General features: G+C 41.7%; 1 protein-coding gene across 2 annotated transcripts in view; it reads right to left on the reverse strand.

The window, feature by feature from the left end:
- Positions 1 to 13872, reverse strand: part of LOC109864411 (transcription initiation factor TFIID subunit 6-like) — a 57140-nt gene extending 43268 nt beyond the window's left edge. The window contains exons 1-2 of one of the 2 annotated variants that reach the window (XM_020452187.2): positions 13668 to 13872; positions 7340 to 8201 (exon numbers count right to left, since the gene is read on the reverse strand). The gene's annotated coding sequence lies outside the window, so the exon portion shown is untranslated. The remainder of the gene's footprint in view (positions 1 to 7339; positions 8202 to 13667) is intronic. The other variant, XM_031797803.1, reaches the window with a different exon arrangement.
- Positions 13873 to 25843: the final 11971 nt, after the last annotated feature.

A 25843-nucleotide genomic window follows, 5' to 3' on the forward strand; every position in this document is an offset into this window, starting at 1 on the left:
CACCTCAAGAAAACATTCTCATATTACAAACTCTTAAATCAATTGTTATAATAGTATGCTCTCACTTCGGTGCACATTTAATCCAAGAACTTCCACAGCTATCAAGAAGTTGCTTCTCAAAGTGGATGCTGTCACTACCATTAATGTAGCTTCTAAAGCATCTAAAAACCCACAGCAACAGCAGCACCAGCAAAGACCGCAAGCATTATCAATGGCATGGAAATGAATTGGGTAAGTGAAAGAACTGGCTTGCTTGCTACCTCTATGCTAATGTTAGCTAGCTAGCGGCAACCACATTTAGCTCACTTCTTCCATCTCAAAGCACTTATAAAACTAACCAAATGTAAACATGTCTGCCAGCTGTTGGTAGCGAACTGCCAATGCTATCATAGATAGTACAAGCCCTTGGGAAAGAGATGTTTTCAAGGCATTTGTGTGGGCTGTGCGATGCGTTAATTCTGGGGGAGTTTTTTTATACGGCTTGCCGAGTGAGGGCTAAACTGAACTGCAACACTTTGGACATGGATTTCGCAGAAGCCCCTAACAGGCTTACTACATTGCAAAATAAATGTTGAAATATATGTTATTCAATTATTGCGCGCGCCAACGAGCGTCTGCGTTGCCACGGGCTAAAATAGAAATCAGTTCTATTTCTTACACAGATTGCGCTGCAAATCTTGCCTCTCTCATCTCCTAATTGGTTTATAGAAGCAGGTACCCACATGCCATCACCTCATTGGTTATACCCACGTGGGTGACTTATATTACGAACAAAGTCAGTGGCGGTAATGCACCTAATTTATGAAAGTTGCCAATCGCAATATAAAGTCAAGAGAAGAAAAGGCCTGGAAGGAAGAGAGATGACTAGAAACGATTTGATTGACCATTTTATGTGTGGATTGATTGGCGGAGTAGAGGACCTTGTGCATTTCAGGTAAAATAACAACTCAATGTTTATATCCCAGGACAAATTAGCAACAGCAAGCTAGCTAAATAGGACAATTTAGCTAGCAAGCTAACTAGCTAAATTTCCATAAATGTTTAATGCTTTCGACCTGTCCCCGAATTAATATAATTAATATAATTGGTTCAGTTTGTTTTGATATTTTAACCTGCGTGTCATGATTGCATTTGGTGTGGGGGAACAAAATAAATGTATGCACGATGGCGCACACGTGCAGCCGGTTTGGGTTCCGTGTTCCATGCTTTTTTTGGAGTGTTGGAATGTGGACATTGGTCCATAGAAAACTTTATTTTGGGATCTTAGGATCAATGTGGTCGCAGTAGGGCTGTCCCCGGCTAAAAAAAAATGTTGGTCAACCGAAAGTCATCTGTTCTTTTGAACAGTCAACTGTAACAAGAAATGTATATGCATTGAGCTTGTTTGATGCTTTAAGCTCACTGAATGATGAAATAAGACAAATTACTCAAGAAGGAGCCAGAGATCAAGATAACCAGAAGAAAAAACCCTTAACCTGACCATGCTCCTGCTGGCTTTCTCTGCCAGTACTCTCCTGATGTTGCCGGTAATAGGCTACACTGAGGAGTCGGCAAACTTTCTCATGTGGAATTCCAATGTATCTAGCCATTTCTACCGATCTGCATGCCAGTTATGGTTTTCATATGCATATTTCCGTGGAACAGTTTAATTGAACTTATAATAATGTCATTTGTATCTCAATCATTGTCATGTGGTTAATAAAAAATACATCAAAATGTAAAAATGAACTTATATTGACATTGCCAACTCCGTAAAAATAGCTTACATAAAGCCAACAAATAAAAACATTGAAGCCTGCAGGTAGAAAATATGGCCTGCCTGCAACGAACTTGAAACATTGTATCAACTACTAACTTGGGTCAGGCCTGAAGCTTGTACTAGCAAACTTATTTTTAAAAAGTCCCACCCCGGTGAGCTCGGGACAGACACAGCTGTAGGCTATATTCACAAGGGATAAGAAGTAATCAGGTAGGCCTATTTTATGACGTTTCCACTGGATCAGAGCATGACATTTTTACCTTTCACACAGTGGTTATTGAAAGGGAGAGAGCTGGAAAGATTTTTTAAATACATTGAGAAACTATTGTCATTCTCAATGGATGTAAAAAATAGTTTTTGTTCGCTTGCTGTTTGAGGTGAAAACATTACTTTAAGAAGCTCCACAGTGGTGGTGCGTCAAGCCAATCAAAATAACATCAGCTCCCCAAATGGGCACATTTATATGTCTACATTTACACGCAGGCCATGAAGCCGATAGTCCTACTTCTATGCATAATCAGGTGTGCGCCCATACTCAACATTGACAGGAGCACTCAAGACAATGACACAAATTGGCAGGAGAGCGGGCATTCTTGAGAGAGATGTGCATTGAGCATCTTAGCCACACACCCCTTCTTCTTGGACTGTGCCATCCCCGAGGCCTCCGCAGTGGATTATTCTCGGCCTCTGCAATGGATTAGTTCACAGGCGGGTGCAAAAAAGAACGGTGTCTTGTAATATTAAAAAAATATAAAAAAATAGATATAATATTAGCTACTGCTCGACTAAAAAAAAATATTGGTCGACCAACAGCCTATCGACCAAACAATCGACTAATTGGTGTCAGCTCTAGGTAGGTCAGTTGCTTCTTGTTTAAGATGCAGCAGGTAATGTTACCTTGCTCTAGCCTCTTCCCCCATGACTGAATTAATCTGTGTCTATTTCTTTCTAGGCGGCAAAATAAGTGAGCTAGATTTTTTTTGGGTGTACTGCCATATGTCGATAACACACGTTTGTCACTGGTATGGGCTACTAAATATCCTAAACCTAGACAGTGGTAGCTGCAAACTAAAACCGGGGAGAGGGAGGAGAGAATTCACTTTCTGTTTCATCCAGGGGTTGTAACTTGTTCAGGGAACAGGACCGAAAACTGGTTTGAGGAACAGAGCCAGAACCGAGAACGAAAGTGATCAATAATGTTCCAGGGCAGAACCATTCTTTTAAAACCATGGGAACCAGTTAATACCGTTATTTTACGTTCTAGGCATTTTTTTCCAGTCCTAGAAAAAATGCAACAAAGTGCCTATTCAAAGCCCTCTGTTACTCAGAAACGTATTCCAGTGTCTGCCTGCCAAATGAAAATCTTTGCCAGTTTGTGTGTGATTAATTAGAGAACAATGGACTAACTTTTTCAATGCTAGTTAGTTATCACGTTTCACAATGGACTTATTAACTACACACAAGTGTGTTAGCTAGCTCTAGTCTAGCTCTCAAAAACTCTAGGCGGAATTATGTGTAATGTAATGGAACTGAGTCATGATCAAGGGCTAGCTCTGGTCCAACGTCAGTTAAGCCAATTCTCTGAAGTTCAAAGACATTCAAAGTTCCTTCATAAAAGCCGCTCCTCCTTCGGTATAATTCTGTGAGCCTATTTCAGATGATGCCCAGCGTGCTCCTCATCTGCAAAATTTCAATTGCATGTCACCACCTACACTACACTTGTCTGTCCAATGCATGTACATAGCTTGCCCACTCCATAACAAGCTGCTCTATCCATTGATGAAGTCATTTAATGTCGAGCTAAACTGATTTCAGACATTTAAAAAGGAATAGAAAGGAACAATATAAACAGTTACTTTTGAACTGGTTTAGAACTTTATTTTGCTGGGTCGGAACAGTGGAACGGAATGGGGAAAAATTATTGTTCTGTTCAAAACTAAAATGACTTCCCTTCCAAACCCTGGTTTCATCTGCTGCTGGCTAGCGAATGTTCACTCATATGTTTTCCACATATAATTCCTGAAATTACATTTTAACTAAAAAGTTAGGTCCCACTTGGTACGCACCAGATTACCATTATAGTGGTTCATCCTTTAAAAATTACAGCGTACTGCGGCGCAGCTTGCATGGTGCCCCAGAATTTTATGGCACGTTATTTAAATGTGAACCACTGGTACCATTAACGTTAGTTAGTGCTAGTTTGATCACCAGAGGGCATCTCTGAAAACCATTTGATAGACTTAAATAGTGGCTGTACTAGAGATTTTAAAACCTTTTTTTGTAATAACATAGTATATGGGACCGATTTTAAGAAATGTTTCTTAATTAATTTGATTAATATTATGGTGTTTCTATTCCAAGAAAAATTCAAACCCTCTGGGTTTCCGTTAGGATGGAACGGAAAATATGGCGCTGTACAACGTGACGATCGGGAGTAGGCTACAGTACTGGGCTATTTAACTAAAGCATCCCTGTGTCGTGCGGGAGACCGGGGCTCAATTCCCTGATGGGGAGGAAGGAGTAGGCTGTCCTTGTAAATAATAATACTTTTTTAACTGACTTGCCTAGTTAAATAAAGGTTACACTAAGAGCATAACATTTCTACCCCTAGTCTAACCAATACCCAAACAGAGATTCAGTGAAAATAATGTCTTGATAAATCAATGACCAGTCCCTGCTTGTCTCAGAGCAGTGCGAAACGGTGCTAAAATAGTTGTAGGCTATTGCTTCAAATCCTATTGTTTCTAACTTCAATATACTCTTTAAATAAATAAGACCTACACCACTTTTAACAGCACATTACTCAACACTAGTGAGACTCATGTTGCCTACGGTAGGCCTACAGTATATCGAAAAATATGACGTGACTCTCTGCCAATAATTACATATGGAGGATATTTCTGTAATTCAGTGATATTTATTCCCATAGTAATTCGTTATGGATCCATAATTAAATAAACATCAGCATAAACATCACTATTTTTATCATTATTTTATTAACGAATGCATAAAGATGCCATTATTAGTTACATTGTTTTCATTTGAACGTGCAGACTGGCACTAAGAACAGAACAGCGGGAACGTTTCCCTAGTCAGCTCCATTATTAGTGCAATGCCCCTTAAAGTGTTGCCAGTGTAGGGGTGCCACCCTGCTCGCAAAGCGCCTGTAGGAACATTAAACATTTCAACCAGAGGGCTCTGAAAAAGGAATAATTCCTTTATTTTGGCACCAAAGCTCAAACGTCTGACACTTATATCCATACAAGCCTCTCGTGGAGGGTTCCCTTGCGGACTGTATAGTAGCAATAACGTTCAAAGGTAAACCGCTTGCCATCAGATTGGACCTTTCAGGGGCCAAGTCCACAGGTTCCAAATCTCTGGTCGAGGGTGCCAGACCTGCCTGTGAGCCTGGGACAACAGGTCCCTGCGCAACGGGAATTGCCATGGGTCCCTGCCTAAAAGGCAAATAATCATCGCGAACCAAGGTGGTTTTGGCCAACGGGGAGTCACAAGGATCAACGACAAGCTCTCACGACACACCCTCCAGCGTGGGCTGAATTAGGTCCACAGAGGGAAACTCGTAAAGGAGGGTTCGAGGCCACTGGTGCACGAGAGCATCCATTCCCAATGGAGCACTCAGGTCTCTTATCAAGAAAAATTGCCGACACAGGGGCCCCTCAGGGGTGCGTGCTTAGCCCCCTTCTGTACTCCCTGTTCACCCACAACTGCGTGGCCACACATGACACTAACACCATCATTAAGTTTGCTGATGACATGATGGTGGTAGGCCTGATCATGATGAGACTGCCAAGTCTCTGACCTCCTCCCTATAGGCTGTGTGGTGCAAGGATAACAAACACTACCTCAACGTCAGCAAGACAAAGGATCTGATCGTGTACAACAGGAAAAGGAGGGCGAGCACACCTCCATTCACATCAGCTGTAGTGGAGACAGTCAAGAGCTTCACAGTAGTGAAGAGGGCACGAGAATGTCTCTTCCCCCTCAGGAGGCTGAAAAGTTTTGGCATGGGCCCTCAGATCCTCAAAAAGTTATACAGCTGCAACATTGAGAGCATCTTGACTGGCAGCATTACCGTATTGGCATGGCAACTGCTCAGCATCTGACTGCAAGGCACCCAAGTCAAAGTGTCTTCTCTCTGCTATGGCAAGCGGTACCGGAGCGCCAAGTCTGGGACCAAAATGCTCCTGAACAGCTTCTACCTCCATTGTGTTTTACATTGAAAAAAAATGGTATACCATACACTACAGTTGAGGAACAATGGGAAAGTAATTCTGCTTTGAAAGTTGATAAACTTGTAACCTCACTTTTGAAAAAATGGCCTTTGAATGTTTTGGTACACATACTGGAGTGCTCTTCTTTGTCTACACCCATTCAGCATCCTTCACACCCTCTTAAGCTTTAGCCCCACCCATCTCTTTAAGGAGCGCTCCGAGCACACACTGTACACTCTGGAAGAGGAGTAGGGTTGATCCGATCGTTCTGTCCTAACAACAGCAGTCAAGCACTAAATTTGGCTAGCTTGCTAGCTATTTCCAGACAAATGCGAGAACAGCTCACTCTGACCATTTTATTCACCCTAGCAGAGCTGGTTAAGCTGTTTCTATGTTATCCAGAGCGTTGGTGACTGTAACTGTGCTGCTGGCAACAATTACGCTTTTTGACCAAAGTTTACTGACAAGGGACATATTCAATGTTTGTTGAGCGTTCGTATATTTGTCAGTTATTCTGTGCTCTGGCACACTCAGATGAGAGTGCTCTGAAGTCGGAGTAGATAGCCAGAGCGAATTTACCAGCTACATCATGAACATATTATTGAAATGGTTGCTCGCATTGTGGAGTCTTTTGTTAAGATATGTAGCTAGCTAGCTAAACAATGAACCATAATCCCAACTCATGACATTACTACCCTGCATGAATCTGCAGGTAGCTAACCAAATGGCTCTGATACGAGTAATATTACTACACAGATCATACACATAACGTTAGCTAGCTAACAGCACACTTTAACTTGAAATTAAAGTGACAAAATGATAAACGTGCAATATCTGAAAGTATAGCTAGCTGGTAGGGGTGGGCGATATGAACAAAAATTCATATCACGATATTTTCCACTGTCCAGAAGATAACGATACAATATCACAATATACTGTTATTTATTTGACATTTTATGACATTTTTTTTACTTGTGGTAAACCTGTGCCAACAAAGCTATATAACAGTAAAATTAAACTTTTTTTTTTGTAAAACCTCTTTTTTTCTTCTTTTTTTTCCCTGCCAAATATAAGAAGTGCAGTCTTTTTTCAGCATAACACTGGTCATTATGAATTCAAGTTGTAAACCTTTTCAAACTAACTTCTTCAAAAAATAACCAGTCTGTATGTTTCTCAGTTCAACATGTAACAATTCACTGCCTCCCTCTTCACAAGTTCCATGCCAGGAACACCAGCCTATTGACAGTTTCTGGCTTCAAAGTTGCCCTGTGGCATGTGACCACATTTCCCCCACTGCTAAATGCCATCTCAAAGGGATGTATAAGTATTTCTTTGCCAGACAACTCACTTGTGGGAAGCGTGAACTCGCCAGCACTCCAAAGGATCAGCCTGACTGTCTGCTGCCATCATCAGAGTGTAGCTGTCCAGCTATCGCTCCGTGACCTGTCTCTGGGTTCTTAAGGCAGGTGCACTACTGCTTTTCTTAAAGAAGCTCCCAAGGCTCTTCTTGGACTTCTTTGCGGATTGTGGAGCAGTGGCAGCTTCCTTCTCTCTCTCACTCTAGTCCTCTTCAAGAGAGAAGTCTCCCACGGCTGTGTTCCCATACGAGGGGGGCTTCTGTCTCGGAGGCAGCTCTCACCTTCACCAGCTTCTCAGTGGTCATGTAGGTGGTCTTGAACCTTGAGTCCAGAAAGGTAGATATTGGTGAGCAGCTCATCTGTTTCAGGGTTGGTGTATTAGTCACTCAGGTAATTGAGGACCCTCATCTTAATCTCTCGGGTCAGGTTGGCTTCGCCATCATTTAATTTCAGAACCTCCATATTGAACAGGCTTCAGATAGGACACACTCACATATGTCTCTCCTGGAGGGGCTTAAGTGCTGCCGTGATAGATTCAAAGACCTCAATGTCTTGTCAGGAGGGTGCAAGGTGCAGTGTTTTTTTGTCTGCTGCCAGGACTTGTAGTTTGGCCTTTTCCTGCTCCAGGACTCTTTCCATCATCTGCAGGTGAGAACCCCACCTTGTCGGGGATTCCGTGATGAGCTTGTGGAGGGGCAGACTCAGTTTATCCTGTGCACTTATCAGGGCCTTCTGCTGCTTCCAACTATAGGAAAATGTGCTGACCACTTTCTTGCACACTGGGAAACCAGAAGTTCGTTTTGGACACTCCTCTAGTCCGGGAAACCCGAGGTTCATTTTGGACACTCTTCTCTGAAAAATAAAAAGGTGAAAAATAATTACATATGAATCACAATTATTCAATAGAAATAACATTGCATCTGCTGTAATTACATCAATTTACAGCATGGATACTGGACATGATTACAAATTGAATCCATCTATAGATGTACATACAACTGTTGTGATTAAGAGAGGTATATTGCTTTAGAAAACGGGATAATTTATTGAGTAGGCTATTTATTATTAAAAGAGATAAGATAGATTCATATATTGAAACCACAGGCTAATGTATCAATTAGAAATAAAAGCAATGTAATGTTTGGATATTGCACACATTTACAAATATGATCTATTTGGATAGCTGTGTATATATATATATATATATATATATATATATATATTCGGCTTAAAGTATAAGAATGATCAGGCAGTGTAGTCAGCTATAACTTTAAACAGAGGAGATAAGGAACACAATAGCTTTCTGCATTTTAAGTTGTTGTTTTTAAGTTACGTTATTTTTCTACCTAGCTCTGTGTGTTTGGACGTTGAAACTTACCAATAGCAATGTGTAGCCTGTGTCCGAAAAAACCTAGTCTTGTGCATTTGTTCAGCTTCAATGCTGTGACCATGTTCGATTCGCTGTCGGTAGTCATACATACTTGACGCGACTCTTTCAAGCCCCAGGATGAAAGTGCCTCCCTCTGCCCAGCTGCAATTATTTCTCTGATATGTTGGTCTGAGAAATAAGAGGCATTTGCTTTGCAGCTTCCAGTTGTCGTCATTGTAATGAATTGTGAGGCTAATGTATGGCTCTGTGATCCGGCATGACCATAATTCGGCAGTGGTAGAGAAGAATGCAGCGTTACGGATTTAATTGGCAACTCTGTCCCGACATTCTGTATTGCGTTCTGGCAGACATGTTTTGCTGAAGTATTTACGGCTCGGGATCTCGTATCTTGGGTCTGGAGTTCGAATCAACTTTGTGAAACTGTCATTCTCCACAGTTTGAATTGGTTCCATGTCTTTTGCTATGTGATACATAATTGCACTCGTTATCTCATTCCACTTCTTGCTCTTCTTGTCATAGGGAATACCACTAACAAATGATGCCTTGAGTGATAGCGGAGTGTGGGTCTGGCTTGAAGATGTCTTGGGACTTGCTCCGGGGGTTTGTTGCACGCATTCTGGTAGATTCCTCATATTCGTGCACATGCAGGGTTTTCAGGTGGTGAAAAAGGTTGCTGGTGTTTCCACCTTTGCCTAGCACAATGCACTGACAACTTACACAGTACTGTTTGTTGGTCGAGGTCGGTTATCTTAAAGCCAAACCAGTTCCAAACAACAGAAGCCCCCTTTCTTCGAACCAATTCTTTGTTGTCCTGCAAATCAACCTCAATAGCGTTATTTTCCTTGTCTTCAGTCATCCTCAATGCTTGCTTACACTTTTGCGCTTGAATTTTGGACACTTTTGCTAACAAAAGGAGTTTACTTCACTAAATGTTTGCTTACTCTGCAGTTGCGCATGCTTGTTTGTTGACTTTGATTGGCAGGCCGATTGTGTGTAACGTCCATGCTTCTAATTGTTTTTATTTGCTAAAAAAGGCTATGTTCTTATTGAAAAAAACCATTTGAACTAGCCCACTAGGCTGTATGACTCAACTGAAAATTTGTGAAAAAAACAAAAACCGTCTTATTTCATACATTTATTAGTTTATTATGATATGCACGATACGGCAAAATCCATACCATGGCACAACGTCATACCAGTATTCACATTCATACCGGTATACCACCCACCCCTACTAGTTAGACTAGCGTACATGAATGGATGCTTCTCCCTCTGCCCCAGATGCCATGGTTGCCCTTAGTTTGAAGACGTAACCTGGAGACAGGTTTTCTCCATAGCTATCATACTCTATTTCCACTGATTTCAAAACTCGGTCCTCCAGAAAGTGGAGAGCAACACTTATGCAGTTTTAATACGTGATAACTATTTTTTTTTAAAGCCACGATAGAGAGGATTACCTACTACACATACTGACCAGCTCAAATAGACAGAAGCATGCTACACGGCAGACAAATCCGAACTCATCTCTCGGCATGTCCAGCCTACTCATTATCTCATCCAATCATGGCTAGCGGGAAGGTTCCTGTCTTTTTCTGTGGCTAAACCAACTAGGCTCGTAATTTAACAATTGTATTTACAGATGGCATACAAGTTTGATAGTAAGGCACATGAAAGTTCACATGTTCCAGAAGGCATTTCTGCCAAAAAACACATTTAGATTTTTAGTGACACTCGACACTCGACATACATATACCTCAATCACACCAACTACCTCGTACCCGAGTACACTGACTTGGTACCGGCATTCCTTGTATATAGCCTCATTGTTATTTTATTGTGTTACTATTTTTTTATTTGTTCATTTTCTTACTTTTGAATTGTATTGTTGGGAAATTGACTCGTAAGTAAGCATTTCGTAGTAAAGTCTACACCTGTACTCTGCGCATGTGACAAATAAGTTGGAGTTGCCCTGTAATTCAATTGTGCACCAGCAAGAGAGCGTTGTGTTTGGTGGCACTGTTTCTGTAGCGGTGCTTCATAGGATGGGAGAGATTACAAAACAAATGCCCACATGATTGATACAAATCATCATGATTTCATTCTGCCAGGTAGGTCTACTTTGCAATCAACTTTTAATTGGAAAGGTTTTTGGGAAAAGCCTTTAGAAATGACTGTTTAGGCATGCTAACTGGCTACACAACCACACACAGGCGTGCGCACAAGAAGAGGCATTACTTCTTCTGATAGTTGCAGGAATATGATTTACTGATGCATTCTTTTCAGGACTTGAGAAACGAGTGCAAAGGACTACTTTTCTAATAAGTTAGTTCAATACATTTAACTTTCTGTGCTCAGTCCGGAGGCTCCACCAATGATTTTCTTTCCTTCAGATCTACATGGTTCACGTGGCTGGTCGGGATCAAAACGGCATATTTGCATCCCTGGTAAAGAGCTACATCTGCCCTGCCGAACATTTTGCATATCTGGGAGCATTCTTACATTTATTTTCATTGTTCGAGTACTCACAGGATTTTTTTTTTTTTTGAGAGTACTCGAATGGGAAAAAATTGATTTTTAGAACACAAGGCCAGCACTGGAAAAGAATGCAAGCATTTATCTATATGCCAACAAATTGCAACAATGACATTAGGAATTTATAGGCAAGATAAATCCTAATTGCTACATTTCCCCATATAGAGCCCATATATTCAGTCAATGAAAAAGCAAGTGCCATTTAAGATTAATTTATTGAAACCGGAATATCAATTTGTTCTATTATATCGTGGAACACAGTATTCAATTTCGTTTATTCTACCTGTTCTTTAGAATTGTATAAACGGATGAACAATTCATGGTGATGCACGGACACAACATCTGTAAGAAGGCATGTGCTTAATGATTCTGATGTTTAGGGTTATAGCCAAGGCTAACCAATTCTAAAATGGCACTAGCAGATAGAAAACTAGTGCAAAATGGGTTGGGGTTAGCCATCCTTTTGTTAGCCAAAGGGGCTAAGTAGCCAGCTAGCTTCCCATCCACGAAGACAAGCCCCACCCCCTCCATATTCATAACGTGGGACTACCCATTCAACATCAGCTTGGCTGAATGCGGCTGGGCCCAGGTCATCTTAAGCTCATCGACGAAGTCTGGAAAAAGAGGCAAGCGTTGCTTGACCGATAGCAGATATTCCCCACCAAACCTGAATGCCTTCCACCATGCAGGGAGGATGGCCACTCCACTGACAAGCGTGCAGCCGCTTGGTGACATAGCTCAATGAGAGACGCGCTAGAAGCCCGGGATTCCCCTGCTACATCCATATCAAGGATGTGTGGCTGCCCCAAAGCCAAACCCTCCATCACAGTTTCAGAAAAAAAAGTTCACCAGCCAGAGAAACCACGTCGTCATCCGAACACGAGTCCTATGTAACAGTGAAAGACACTGACATATCAGCCAGCACTATATCGCCATGCTGGGAGTACAGATCCATGTGATTCAATTACGAACCCAGATCCACCCTCGTATCCTGCAACTCAGACTCCACCAAGGTACAGGCACCCACGGGAGGAAAGTGAACTTCTGTCTCACCAAACCTTCTCAGGAAAGTTACACGCCTCTCGAGAGAGCTTAGGCGCAGCCAGCGACAGTCATCGCACGAGCTGGTTTGGTCCAGAGCAGCCTGAGCATGCAAGTTTCAATTAATCAATCAAATGTATTTATAAAGCCCTTTTTACATCAGCCGATGTCAAAGTGCTATACAGAAGTTACACTTACCATAATATATAATTGAATCACATCAGGTGACATTCTAATGTTACTCAGTAGAGGGCGCTAGCGTGCAATCTCCCTATAGTTCCCAACTCTGTACAACATAGCTGTCTGTTTTCCTATTTGAGTTCTAATGTCTATGTTATTTATAACTTCAAAATGCATCTTAGAAAGAAAGCATACTGTTCTAATTCATTCAAAAACAACTAATCTTGTTTTGAACACAAAGCATGCCTCTGAATCCAGGCCATGTCCCAGCATCTAATGTTAGGTTTCTGGCAATTCACGAATGGATAGTGGAGAAATGCAAGATTACATGCATCAAGGGGGAAACATGATGTCGCACGATAGGAGAGAGTTTAGGAGATCTTATACGGTTTGTTCTATGGTCATTTTCATGAGCTAATCACTTTTTGTAAATTTAAGCATTTATGTAATCAGAAAAAACACACACGCTTCATAAAGCTCATGTTAACTGATTGCTATTATCTCAACGTGTACGATCTCCTAAGCCTGTGTAAACCTATTTTCGGCGTTTATCCCAAAACCCGATTCTTTCCCCCCATGAATGGCTGAAAGAACCAGCAGTAAGGGCGTATTCATTATGCCGATTGTTGCCAAAGTTTTGCAACAGAACCCGTTTACTTCAAACGGAAACTATTTTGCAACGGAAATTAGAGTTTTCATTGGACAAATTCCGGTAGGTCCCTCTGTTTCGTTCTTGAACGGTGAACTGTTTCCGTTGCAAGAGATAATGAATGCACCCTGATGTTCCCTCATTCTGTCTGAATGGACAAAAGCTTTCAACGTATGTTTTCTACTTTCCATAGCATAGGATCAACAGCCTAGTAATAACATGCGCGTTTCTTATTTCAAACGGTAGTCATCGAAATGTAAACTTGCTGGCTAGTTAGTAGCCAGCTAACGAGACCATTCCAGTAGTTTATCCGGTCTGAGATCATTAGCTAGCGAACTACTTACTAATCAGAACCAAAAGCAACACATACAGCAAACTCTCCAAAGTGTGTAATTTTAACCATTTCTATACAGCGTGCAAGCCAGACAACTTGGTGCATTTTGTTGATTTACTAGCTGGCTAACAGTTAGCTGACGTTCGCTAATGCTAGAAAGCCAAGTTGATTAGCCTAGCATAGCGCTCTTACCTTTGTAAAGCTACAAATGCGGCCGTTAAACACCAACAGGAGAAAGTTAAACGAATTAAAAAGAAACAAATCCTATTCAAATGTGCGATAATGGCTTCTTTGCAAATCTAGATCATTACAGTATATATTCATTTGCAGGTTTATTTTAACTGCTTTATGGTCTGCAGCTCTGAACCCGTTTTCTGAAAATCCGCCATTTTGTTTTACCTTTCAAGGTCCTCAAACATGTTTACGTGAATGAAGTGACATCCTCTATTTTGAAGCGTGTTACATTTGTATCTATAGTGGTATACAGTTTTATGAAGCTGGTCTTATTGTAAAATATAGTATACATAAGTATTTCGTAACACTTTAATGCAACTTTTTTTGTGTTGAATATTTCACACTACACATCTGTAAGGATTAGTTGGATGTTTTTATCAATCGGCTAGTTCTGACTGGCTTCCATATTTACCAGCCATTTGCCCTATCCTTGTTCCTACAACGCAAACCTAACTTAAACCACAGGTCTGTTACAGGTTGTCTTTATTGCAGTCGCGCTGCACAGCTCAGAATATCCCTATAATTCAATTCAAGGGCTTTATTGGTATGGGAAACATGTGTTAACATTGCCAAAGCAAGTGAGGTAGATAATATAAAGTGAATATATAAAGTGAAATTAACAGTAAACATTACACATACAGAAGTTTCAAAACAATAAAGACATTGCAAATGTCATATTATATATATATAGTGTTTTAACAATGTACAAATGGTAAAGGACATAAGATAAAATAATTAAGCATAAATATGGGTTGTATTTACAATGGTGTGTGTTCTTCACTGGTTGCCCTTTTCTCGTGCGATTTCATGCGGGCGGTAACAAGCTCTATATTTGTTTATTTGGCACAACTGTACTGTGACTAGGGTTGGCATGGCGGATAGGTCAGATGGTAGCATTAGGGTAATTGATAATGATGATAAAACTATTTACACCTGTTGAGAATAGACCTGTTAAAGCACAAGACCACTCTAGACGAAGAGTTGGAGTAGAAAGTTCCACAGTTAAGGTAGTGTTATGTTCCCCAGTTTCTGTGTTGTAGTTTGTTTATTTGCATGTGTGTATTTCAGGAAATGGCTTCCTGAAATCTCTCAAGCAGCTGATTGGTCGACTTCATGGCTAATTGGAGAGCTGACCCCGCCCCTCGTCAAGACGCAGCTGTCTCCAATTACCCATTCCTTCTGAAGCTATATAAAAGCCAGTGTTCTGATCAGAAGAGAGATTGCAGAAAGATTGATTGTGATTTAGAGAGAGGAGGCTGAGAGAGAGGAGGCTGAGAGAGAGGAGGCTGAGAGAGAGGAGGCTGAGAGAGAGGAGGCTGAGAGAGAGGAGGCTGAGAGAGAGGAGGCTGAGAGAGAGGAGGCTGAGAGAGAGAGAGAGGAGGCTGAGAGAGAGAGAGAGGAGGCTGAGAGAGAGAGAGAGGAGGCTGAGAGAGAGAGAGAGGAGGCTGAGAGAGAGAGAGGAGGCTGAGAGAGAGAGAGGAGGCTGAGAGAGAGAGAGGAGGCTGAGAGAGAGAGAGGAGGCTGAGAGAGAGAGAGGAGGCTGAGAGAGAGAGAGGAGGCTGAGAGAGAGAGGAGGCTGATGGCCATTATGTTTGTTGTTTCTGAGAGTGATACAGGCAGTTGGTCTGTACTGTGTTAGTTTGTTGCATTATCAGATAGAGCTTATTTGATGTCCTTTGTTTCTTAGTTTGTTTGTGAAATTGTTTCATTTGTTCCCAGGGGGTAAGGGGAAGGCACCTAGGGAGTGCTTAGGCAAGATGCCCGCGGGCATACATATACCCGTAGTATATTCACTATCTAGGCACACTAGGTAAGACCTTGACGGACCACCCCCTGTATTTTGGTTAGGGCACCAGGTGGTGCTAAATTAGGTAAGTAGAGGTTAGGCAGTTAGGAGAGGGGGCTTTGATATTTACTTTCTTTGGTTCTGTTCAGCCCCTTTTCCCTATATTACCGTGTGAAGGAATCAATTCCTAGTAAACGGTCAATTCTCTGCCTTTTGTCATCCTTACTCACACCTACAGTCCATACCTCTTTCGCTTCACGGAGAGTTGAGTTGTAGCAGGGTGTTGTGTTCCCTCTTCATAGAGGTGTAACAGGTAGTTCCCAGAAACCGCAAGTAAGTACTTTCAGGCATTGCATTTTACAAAAGCAATTAGGGAAGAGATTGGGGTGATTAAGGATGCCAAATCGCTGGGTTATGGGAAGGAACTGATCATTGCAAACAGTGAAATTCAGCAGGAGAATGTTTTGAGATTGAACTCACAAAATGGGAGTTAGGTGAAATGTCACATTCCCAGTGCTATGTCTAAAATGAGAGTAATTGTTGGGATGTCATTGGAAATGATCATGGAAGAAGTTGAAGCTTCCCAGAAAGGAGGACAAGTTATTGATGTGAAAAGGATCAAAAGCAAAAAAGAGTGTCAGTCGATTAGACACTGCAACTGTACTGTTACAATTTGAGGGGAACCTGCAGAATAGGGTGCAGCTAGGATCACTCGGTGTGCAAAGGTAAAATGAGATGTGCAAAGTGTGGTAAGGATCACAAGCAGTGGCGATTTTAGCATGTAAATCTTGGTGGCATAAAAAAAATGGGATTCATGCCAGCAAAGCCACAACACTATACAATACATTCATTGCACTATATGGTGGCAAACGGTGGCCACAAACTGTTAGGGCCTACATAAAGCTGAATCCTTACCACCGCTACACCTGGCTATCAGCGGAGCCTTGTCTGGCAGCGAAACAGTTAATTCAGCCTTATAATTTGCCATTTTAGAAAACATAGCTGATATGGATGACTTGCCAATGTATTCAAACTTTTCTGGTCCATGGCCTTATCCCCTTTTTCATGATAGACAGTTGGTAGTTACCATCTTGTCTCATTGCTGCAACTCCCCTACGGACTCGGCGAAGGTCGAGAGCCAAGCCGCAATGCTTCTTGACACACTGCTCGCTTAACCCGGGAACCCAGCTGCACCAATGTGTCGGAGGAAACACTTTCGAACTGATGACCGAAGTCAGCTTGCAGGCATCTGGCCGCCACAAGGAGTTGCTATAACACAATGAGACAAGGACATCCCGGCCGGCCAAACCCTCCCCTAATCCGACGACCCTGGGCCAATTCTGCGCCGCTTCATGGGTCTCTCGGTCACAGCCGGCTGTGACACAGTCAGGGATCGAACCCGGGGCTGTAGTGGTGCCTTAGCACTCATTGTTGGATTTGTGATTTCCAACTTGTAATGTTTATGTCCAATGGCCGATGAGCACCAATATGTTTTAATCTATTCAGTAGATTGCTGACTTGATGCATGAGGATGACTGCTTGCTAGCTAAGGTTTTGAAAGTATGATGTTGACATGATCAGTCCAATCAAATCTAGATATAATGTGATTTGACAATTTTATCTATGGCCAATGACCTTGAGCCTTCTTGGATGGGCACTTCTAATGTAAGTCTATGGCAGTCCCCAAGGGGCTTGAATTTTCTAGCTCTACCTGTAGATTTTGCGGTGACGTAGTGTCCTGATGAGTGACAGAACACTGAGCCAATCACGACGCAACTAGAGAAAATGACCAACCCCTATGCTCTGTATTTTCCGCTGGCTGCCCCACCACCACAGAAAGCACTGAGCTAGGCTAAAACACCTGCATTTTGGAGCTGCCTTATTCAAGAAAGCTAAAAAGAGACCATGTCTGTATGTAGCTTTATTAACTCAATATATATATTTTTTTATATTGTTTGCAAAGTGATATGTGACTTGTTTTAATGCCAAAATAATATGCCAGCTAAACAGGTGGGCCTCTGCATGAATCACGCGTTGCCACTGATCACAAGTATGGGAAATGTAAGCCTGATGCTAAAGTTAAATGTTGTGACGGAGAACAGTGCAGCATATGGAGGATGTGAAGTTCAACAGAAAGCCATGGAAGCGCACAGGTACAACATTACAATGTATCCTATGCTGAGGCTGTTCGGAAAGTGAATAACAAACCAAGTGTTCAAAATACTCTAGATACAACATGGATAGTGGTCTCTCTGAGGACACCAGTGGAATCTCAGCTGATTGTTAATGTGATATGCAAGCATAAATTATCGATAACAGAGAACCATGGTAGTAGATCGTGTCGACTTCTTGGCCTTTATGTGTAGGGCAATCAATATGACTGCAACACATAAGAGCAGGACTGCACAAATAAAATAAGTAGTGAAGGCAGCCAAAGACATTCTGGGGATTTCTGAAGTTACGGTAGAGGTGATACATCGGATGCTGAACCGAATGGCAAATGATCAGGATAATACATAGTGTTATGGTGTTCCTTGTTGTCCAATGGAACGCTAGGAGTTTGAAAGCCAATGGAAAGGAATTTAAGTTTATACATGATTAAGATGTTTTACCGGACGTGGTGTGTGTATACAAGAAACATTTCTTAAACCTCAATTGGATTATATTATACCTGGGTTTATCTCGGTGAGAAGTGATCAAATAGAAGGTTCAGGTGGTGGGTGTGCTACATTTATCAAATAAGTTGTAGCACATAAAGCAATTAATGGTTTAAAAGAACATAAATGTGTGGCAGTGGAGATTTGTGGAGAAGGGGGTAATATCACATTGTTTAATTACAATAATCCTTTTATGCCCATTTCTGTATGTATATATTTATTTTTTTAAACTTGATTTAAATAGGCAGTCAGTTAAGAACAAATTCTTATTTTCAATGACGGCCTAGGAACAGTGTGTTAACGGCCTTGTTCAGGGGCAGAATGACAATTTTTCACCTTGTCAGCTCGGGGGTTTGATCTTGCAACCTTTCAGTTACTAGCCCAATGCTCTAACCACTAGGATACCTGCCGCCTCAATTAATTAAACATACTTGTGAAATCCAGTTCAGGTGATAAGGAGATAAAGTGTGGAGATGTAAATGTGTGTAACCGCTTATGAGGCAGCAATATCACAGATGACAATAGTTTAGTGGTTAAAGATTTTATGGAGCGCAGGGGATAAGTTTGTATAAATGATGGTCTAGGTACACGGGTAAATGTGAGTTAATAAAGCTGCATACAAACATGGTCTTTTTTTTGCTTTTGTAAGGCAGCTCCAAAATGCAGGTGTTTCAGGCTAGCTCAGCGCTTTCTGTGGTGGTGGGACAGCCAGCGGAAAATATGCCACATAGGGGTTTGGTAATGTTCTCTAGTTGCACCTTGATTGGCTCACGGGGACAATACGTCACCCCAAAGTCTACAGTGAGACCTCGAAAATTCAAGCCCCTTGGGTGCTGCCATAGATTTACATAAGAATTACCATCCAAGAAGGCTCAAACATTGCGAAGCAATCACTAACCTGCTATTCAGTGGAGAGGGTGTTTGGTCCAAGTCTGCTATTTTAAGGGTCTCTTTTACAAGCTTAAAAGGATAAACATTCCCATGCTACACCATGGGCCAGAAAAGGTTGAATATATTGTTCAAAACAACTGGAAACTCGGAACTGGGAAATCTCAGATTTCAGCAAGTTCAAGACAACTGGGAACTCTGGGGGGGGGGGACTAACTCAAACTGGAAAAATATATTTTGAACGGTCTTCCAACTCTGAATTCCAAGTCGAGAACTCAGACCTCTTTCTAGAGCTCCGACCTGAAGGTCACTAACGTCATGATTCAACATAGTTTTTTTCAGAGTTCCCAGTTGTCTTTGAAAGCATCATAAATCCAGAGAATGCCAGACTTTGGTGACGAAGTTTGATGACAAAACTTGCCCACAAGAAGGACCGCTGGCCCACTTTCATGTTCAAGCGAACACAGCACAACAAGGTAAGTCCAATAATCTATTGTGTGCTGCTGAATAAATTATGTCATATGCAAGGGAGATATGTATACTGTAGCTAAGAAAGTAATACGAAGCGTATGTTGTGTACTAAGCTGTTAGTAGCCTATGTGCCTCACCCTATTGTTTTAGAGAAATGTCATCATCGAATATTGTATGAGCTTTCATTGTCTGTTTATGTGCCCCCTTTATTTATCCTACGGTTCTGACTTGGTGTACAGGGATAATACTGTAAGAAAAGCCCATGTTCTGAATTCTGTCGCTGTACATTTCAACAGTGCTGAACAAATAGTTATATTGACTACGTTTTTCTTAGCTCGCTCATTAATGTCTTTATCTAAATTACGGATTCCCTCTTATACGCTTGTCTTCCCCATGTGCCACAGCTTGTACATCTCAATTTTCAGTAGAAACCACATTTATTTAAGCAAGTCAGCTATGTTTTTTTTTTAAGGAAGTAAATGAGGCTTAATGAACAGTTTTGCTGCCAGACAAGGCTCTGCTGATAGCCCAGTGTAGCTGTGGTAAGGATTCACTCCATGGTGCTGAAGAGAAAGCTATGCTGTTGGGACAGCTTTATATAGGCCTAACTGTTTGTCACTGTTATCGTGCAATTCATGTATTGTTTAGTGGCTTTGCTGGCATGCAAATATAAACCTTTTCATATATATTTTTTTACTTTGCCCCACCAATATTTACATGCTAAAATCGCCATTGGGCAGTGATCATTTCCCAGTCATGTGCATCATAGATCTTCACATACTGTAGCAGTCAAAAGTTTGGACACACCTACTCAATCAAGGGTTTTTCTTTATTTGTATTATTTTCTACATTGTAGAATAATAGTGAAGACATCAAAACTATGAAATAACACATACGGAATCATGTAGTAACCAAAGAAGTGTAAGGGAGACATGTCCTTGAGTGGCCCTACTCAACCGTAGCATTGAGGTTCCTTTGTTTTCTTCAACCTCGTGTTGCGTTTTGGGGTGGTGACTAATCGTAGACCTCGGCAGCAGCGCGTGGTCATCCTCGTCTGGTATGTTAATTCTTACCTCAAATGCTTGTTCTAGAGTTTTCCCTATTAACGTTTCACATTACTGTGGCAATTGTGATTGAATCAATGCAATATTAGCCACTTTTAATGCAACATACAGAAACAAAACTAACTGCAATAATTGCATTTTTATTTTATTTTATCCCTTTCCCCCCCAATATCGTGATATCCAATTGGTATTTACAGTCTTGTCCCATCGCTGCAACTCCCTTATGGACCCGGGAGAGGCATGCGTCCTCTGAAACACGGCCCGGCTTCTTGACACACTGCTCGCTTAACCCAGACAACTCTGCGCCAATTGTGCGCTGCCTCAGGGGTCTCCCGGTTGCAGCCGGCTGTAACACAGCCTGGGATCGTCCCTGGGTCTGTAGTGACGCTTCTAGCACGGCAATGCTGTGACTTAGACAGCTGTGCCACTCTGGAGGTGACTATGCAGGAGATTTTGTTGTAAGCCGATCTCTTCGGAGTAGGACTCTATTGCATTGACACGCACTACTCAGCCCATACTCTACACAGACCGGTGTGGCATAAACAATCAGAGCTGCAGTAGGCCTATATGCAAATAGACCATTGCCATGGATCTGTGCCATTTTACTTTTAACTGGATTGTGTTTACAACATAAGCAGTAGTGAGTGCATGTGGCCATGTGTGCACATTTAGTTCATATCCTTTACTAGTTAGTGAGTTCACTGTGCACTGTGATTACTATTATTTGACCATGCGGGTCATTTATGAACATTTGAACATCTTGGCCGTGTTCTGTTAAAATCTCCACCCGGCACAGCCAGAAGAGGACTGGCCACCCCTCATAGCCTGGTTCCTCTCTAGGTTTCTTCCTAGGTTTTGGCCTTTCTAGGGAGTTTTTCCTAGCCACTGTGCTTCTACACCTGCATTGCTTGCTGTTTGGGGTTTTAGGCTGTGTTTCTGTACAGCACTTTGATATATCAGCTGATGTAAGAAGGGCTATATACATTTATTTGAGTTATTAGCCCATTCATAGGTCATTTGTAGTCAGCAATAGGGGAGTGATTGCTTCCTACAAGAGCACAAAACATGTACATTTCTATACATATTTGAAAAGCGAGTCAGGTAAAGAGCTTTTTTTTGTCTTAAGGGGGTAGTGTTATATTTTGAGACTGGCTTGAAAAAACTAAGTAGCCAATAGGCAGAGGGTGGCGTGATTTGTCTGATTCGCTATAATAATGGTATGAGAATAATGCATTTCATTTTGTAAAGTGGCTTCTTGCATCAAACACAACATGTTCAGTCATCTTGTCTGAAGGACAAGTGTATAACCAGGTTAATGTCAAGCCCTGCATGTTTGAATGTAGGCCTACATTAAACACCACACATTAGCTGCTACTGTAGGCTGAATGATAGAACAGCTATTTACATGTAAAAAAAAATTATAGGATGCATTTCCTCCATTGTTTTTGATGGTAGCCCAATCTGGTAGACCTATATTATGACCAAATAGCCACAGTAGCCTACATAGCCACTGTTAACTGTAACTTCCTATGCGGGTACAGTACAGCCTCGGAATTCACAGTAAACATTCACTGTTCTAGTTTGCACTCAGCAGTCCTTTAAATTTGCTCAGTGCTGTAAAAAAATTAGAGGGAACATTGTTTTGGAGTCTACTTCCTGGGAGATCCAAATCAACATGGAGGCGTTGGTCAGGGTTGCTCACCACACCAGGCTTAGGGTCTTTGTGAGCAGCTGCGTGGCCACACTGGACCCTGACAGGAACTCTGTGCCCAGATACATCTTCATTGGGAAAATCTCCTACTAACTTAAAGCGGCTTGTGTAAGAATATTTTAAGATAAATACACAACACAGAGGACTTAAGGTCAAGAGGGAATTAATGAATAATGGAAATAGTTATTTTTCTGTAATAGGGAAATAATGATTTAAATGGACAGAGACACAGGAGGAATTTCAGTCCAGGACTCAGTTACATGTGGCAAGTTCTCATTGGTCTGAATTGTCTATACATTGAGCCTGAAACAGGATACTTGTTATTTGGCCATTGGCCCAGTTTTATTGCAAGGAATTCCAATTGGTCAACATCCTGTCACTTTGTTCTGTGGAGAATCACTGAGAACAGGGAAGAATGACCATCTACTTCCCCGCATAACAACTATGATTTGTTCTCTTTGAATAAACCTATTTTTCTCCCCCTGATTTGCTTTGGGGTCTGTGTTATTGAAGAATACCATCAACTGCTAACACTACCTAAAATTATTGTTCTCCGGCTGTCCCTGTATAAAAACTTTTTTCAGGTAGAACCTTTCCACCAAAGGGTTCTTTGTTGGGTAGCAAGGAAGAGGAAACAATACGTTGAATGTATTCTGACCCTGATCTTTCCCCTCCAGGTGCTTTATGGACTCCCAGCTGCCTGCCGACCAGTCGGGGTTCATACGTAGAACCCAGGATGACAAGGCCTACAATGGTTATTCAGATTTGTAAGTACACTGTGTTGAGTAGTCATAAATCAAATAAAATGTATATAGCCCTTCGTACATCAGCTGATATCTCAAAGTGCTGTACAGAAACACAGCCTAAAACCCCAAACAGCAAGCAATGCAGGTGTAGAAGCACGGTGGCTAAGAAACTCCCTAGAAATACACTGTGTGGCCCGATTTCAATTGGCCTCTTTAGTGTCACCATGTAAGTCTGAGCGAATGTGCCTAAATATACAATTGTGTGTTGTCTTTGTGAGCAGATTAGTGTTTAATCTGTGATCATTTTTGTTTGTGTGATTTTGTAATGTCCCAAGAAAAATAAAATAAATAAATAAAGTTAATAAAGTTTTTCGTCCTGTTTTTTCCAGTTGTACATAATTTCCCACCTTATGGCAGACCTTGTCATAGACCATGCCGAGCCTAGCAACAAGGCATGTTCTGACTTACTTCCAATTTACCCATTGTCAAGCTGAGCCCTCCTTAGATACTGTTACTGGTCTGTGACTTCTCCACTGGGATAACCATAGCATTTGTTACAAGATGTCGTGTTCTTGGTCCATGGGTACATCTTCTTTCATACATTTCAGATGGCCAATATGGTTGAGAAGGAGGCAAGGAGATGGGTTTTAGGAATGGAAGAAAAACTCATTGAAAGAGCCATGGTGTCTTGACTGCAAATGCATTAGTGAGACGTTGACCCTGCATGCATTTAATGAAAACGTTGTCCTTTTAGTATGGGACAGGATACCACTTTGGGACCCATGATGGTCTTCCCAACCAAACAGAAGAGTGCACCTTTAACTCCACGGGGAGGGATCGTGTCCATATCCATGGCGTCCCCTCCAGTACATGGGACAGGAGGCCCAGTCGACTGGAATGGACTTGAGGTGGTACTGGCTGTCTGAAATGACATTATGTTGTTATACCTTATGTAAGCGGTGGTCAAAAGTACTGCACTCTAAAGGGGGCCGTTAGGCACACTTTTCATATTCATATATGCTACCAATTCTTGCAACACTAGCTATTACATCTCTTTCCTGGACCTTATTATGCCCAATCCAAAAATGCTGGTAGTCCCTAGGGCCCGATGGTCAGACCTGACAGACAACAAGCAAGGACCGTTAGCTTTACATGATGGCCTCTTCAGGCAGAAAGGACTAATCGGTCCCAAGGAGGTAATGACTTTCCTGGTTTGGATGTGTGGTAATTGAATGTAGGCTCTGTGCTAACTATAGTCTGTTCTCAGAGCTGGAGCCCATCCCAGACCCAGAGTTCATTCCTGAGCCTATTGGAGACTTTGGAGCAGAGTTTACCACAGAGAAAGAGGGTCTGATGGAAGATCTAGGTAAAGCGAAGGATGAAGCCAAGCCTTTGGTTGACAAGGATCATTCTAAGATTGGAACTCATGGTAAAGGGCATGGTGGGTATGTGAATTTCAAGAATGACTCCCCCTAAAAAGCAACTAATCCCTTTGATAACTGCATATGTGTCAAACATTTATTCTAGTGTCAAAATTGACTACAAAGTGTAAATACGATAATTTTGGTCAAAATTAGTCTAAAATGGAGTTTAGAACCTAGTGCTTCACAACGAGTAAATTAAGTTTGGATAACCATTGTCAACAAATCATGCCCCCTTTTTTGAAAAGCTCCATGTGCAAATCTAGGTAGCTAGCTAAAATAAATAATGGATGCAGAGATGGTGGTAGCTAACTCAATGTCTGAGTCTGACTAATACAGTGAACTAGGCGCAACAAACCGCAATGGTGTCACTTGCCTGAATCAATCCAATCTGGAGCTAGTCAGTCTAGATCTTGTAAAGCATAGAATTAGGGTTACCACAGCCACAAAGTCAAAAGTGGATATATTGTAGAAATTCATGAAAACAAAAATATTTTGGTCTTAAAGGTTAGGCATGAGGTTAGCAGTCTGGTTAAGACTTTTTGGAAATGGGTGGTGTTTATGATGTTGTGGCTGTGGTAACTAGTGATGACCTAGAATTGGCTTGACCAGATTTACTGCAATGCGTGTTATGTGAAAAGTTGTATTAGAAAATAACGGGTTTCATAAACTAGTAGGTTAATAACCCAGCCAAGCAGATACAAGTAGTGGTCATTTTGGTCACTTCGTTTACCATTCTATTTCTCTACACATCATGATATCTGAAGTGAAATAGAAAGGTAAATGCAGCGATCAGGTTGGTTCCACCATGCTAATCATAACCACTATTGATAATACAGATATGCATCTGATGGTCACAGAGAATCAGAAAACCAGTCAGTATCTGGTGTGACCACCATTTGCCTTATGCGGCATAACACATCTCCTTCGCATAGAGTTGATCAGGCTGTTGATTGTAGCCTGTGGATTGTTGTCCCACTCCTCTTCAATGGCTGTGCAACGTTGCTGGATATTGGCGGAAACTGGAACACGCTGTCATACACGTTGATCCAGATTATCCCAAACATGCTCAATGGGTAACATGTCTGGTGAGTATGCAGGCCATGGAAGAACTGGGACTATTTTAGCATACAGGAATTGAATACAGATCCTTGCGACATGGGGCCATGCATTATGATGTTGAAACATGAGGTGATGGCATTGGATGAATGTCACGACAATGGGCCTCAGGATCTCGTCAGGGTATCTCAGTGCATTCAAATTGCAATCGATAAAATGCAATTGTGTTCGTTGTCCGTAGTTTATGCCTGCCCATACCATAACCCCACCACCACCATGGGGCACTCTGTTCACAACATTGACATCAGCAAACCTCTCGCCCACAAGACGT

This window comes from Oncorhynchus kisutch, linkage group LG19 (assembly GCF_002021735.2).
Source record: "Oncorhynchus kisutch isolate 150728-3 linkage group LG19, Okis_V2, whole genome shotgun sequence".
In the NCBI taxonomy this organism is placed as follows: domain Eukaryota; kingdom Metazoa; phylum Chordata; class Actinopteri; order Salmoniformes; family Salmonidae; genus Oncorhynchus; species Oncorhynchus kisutch.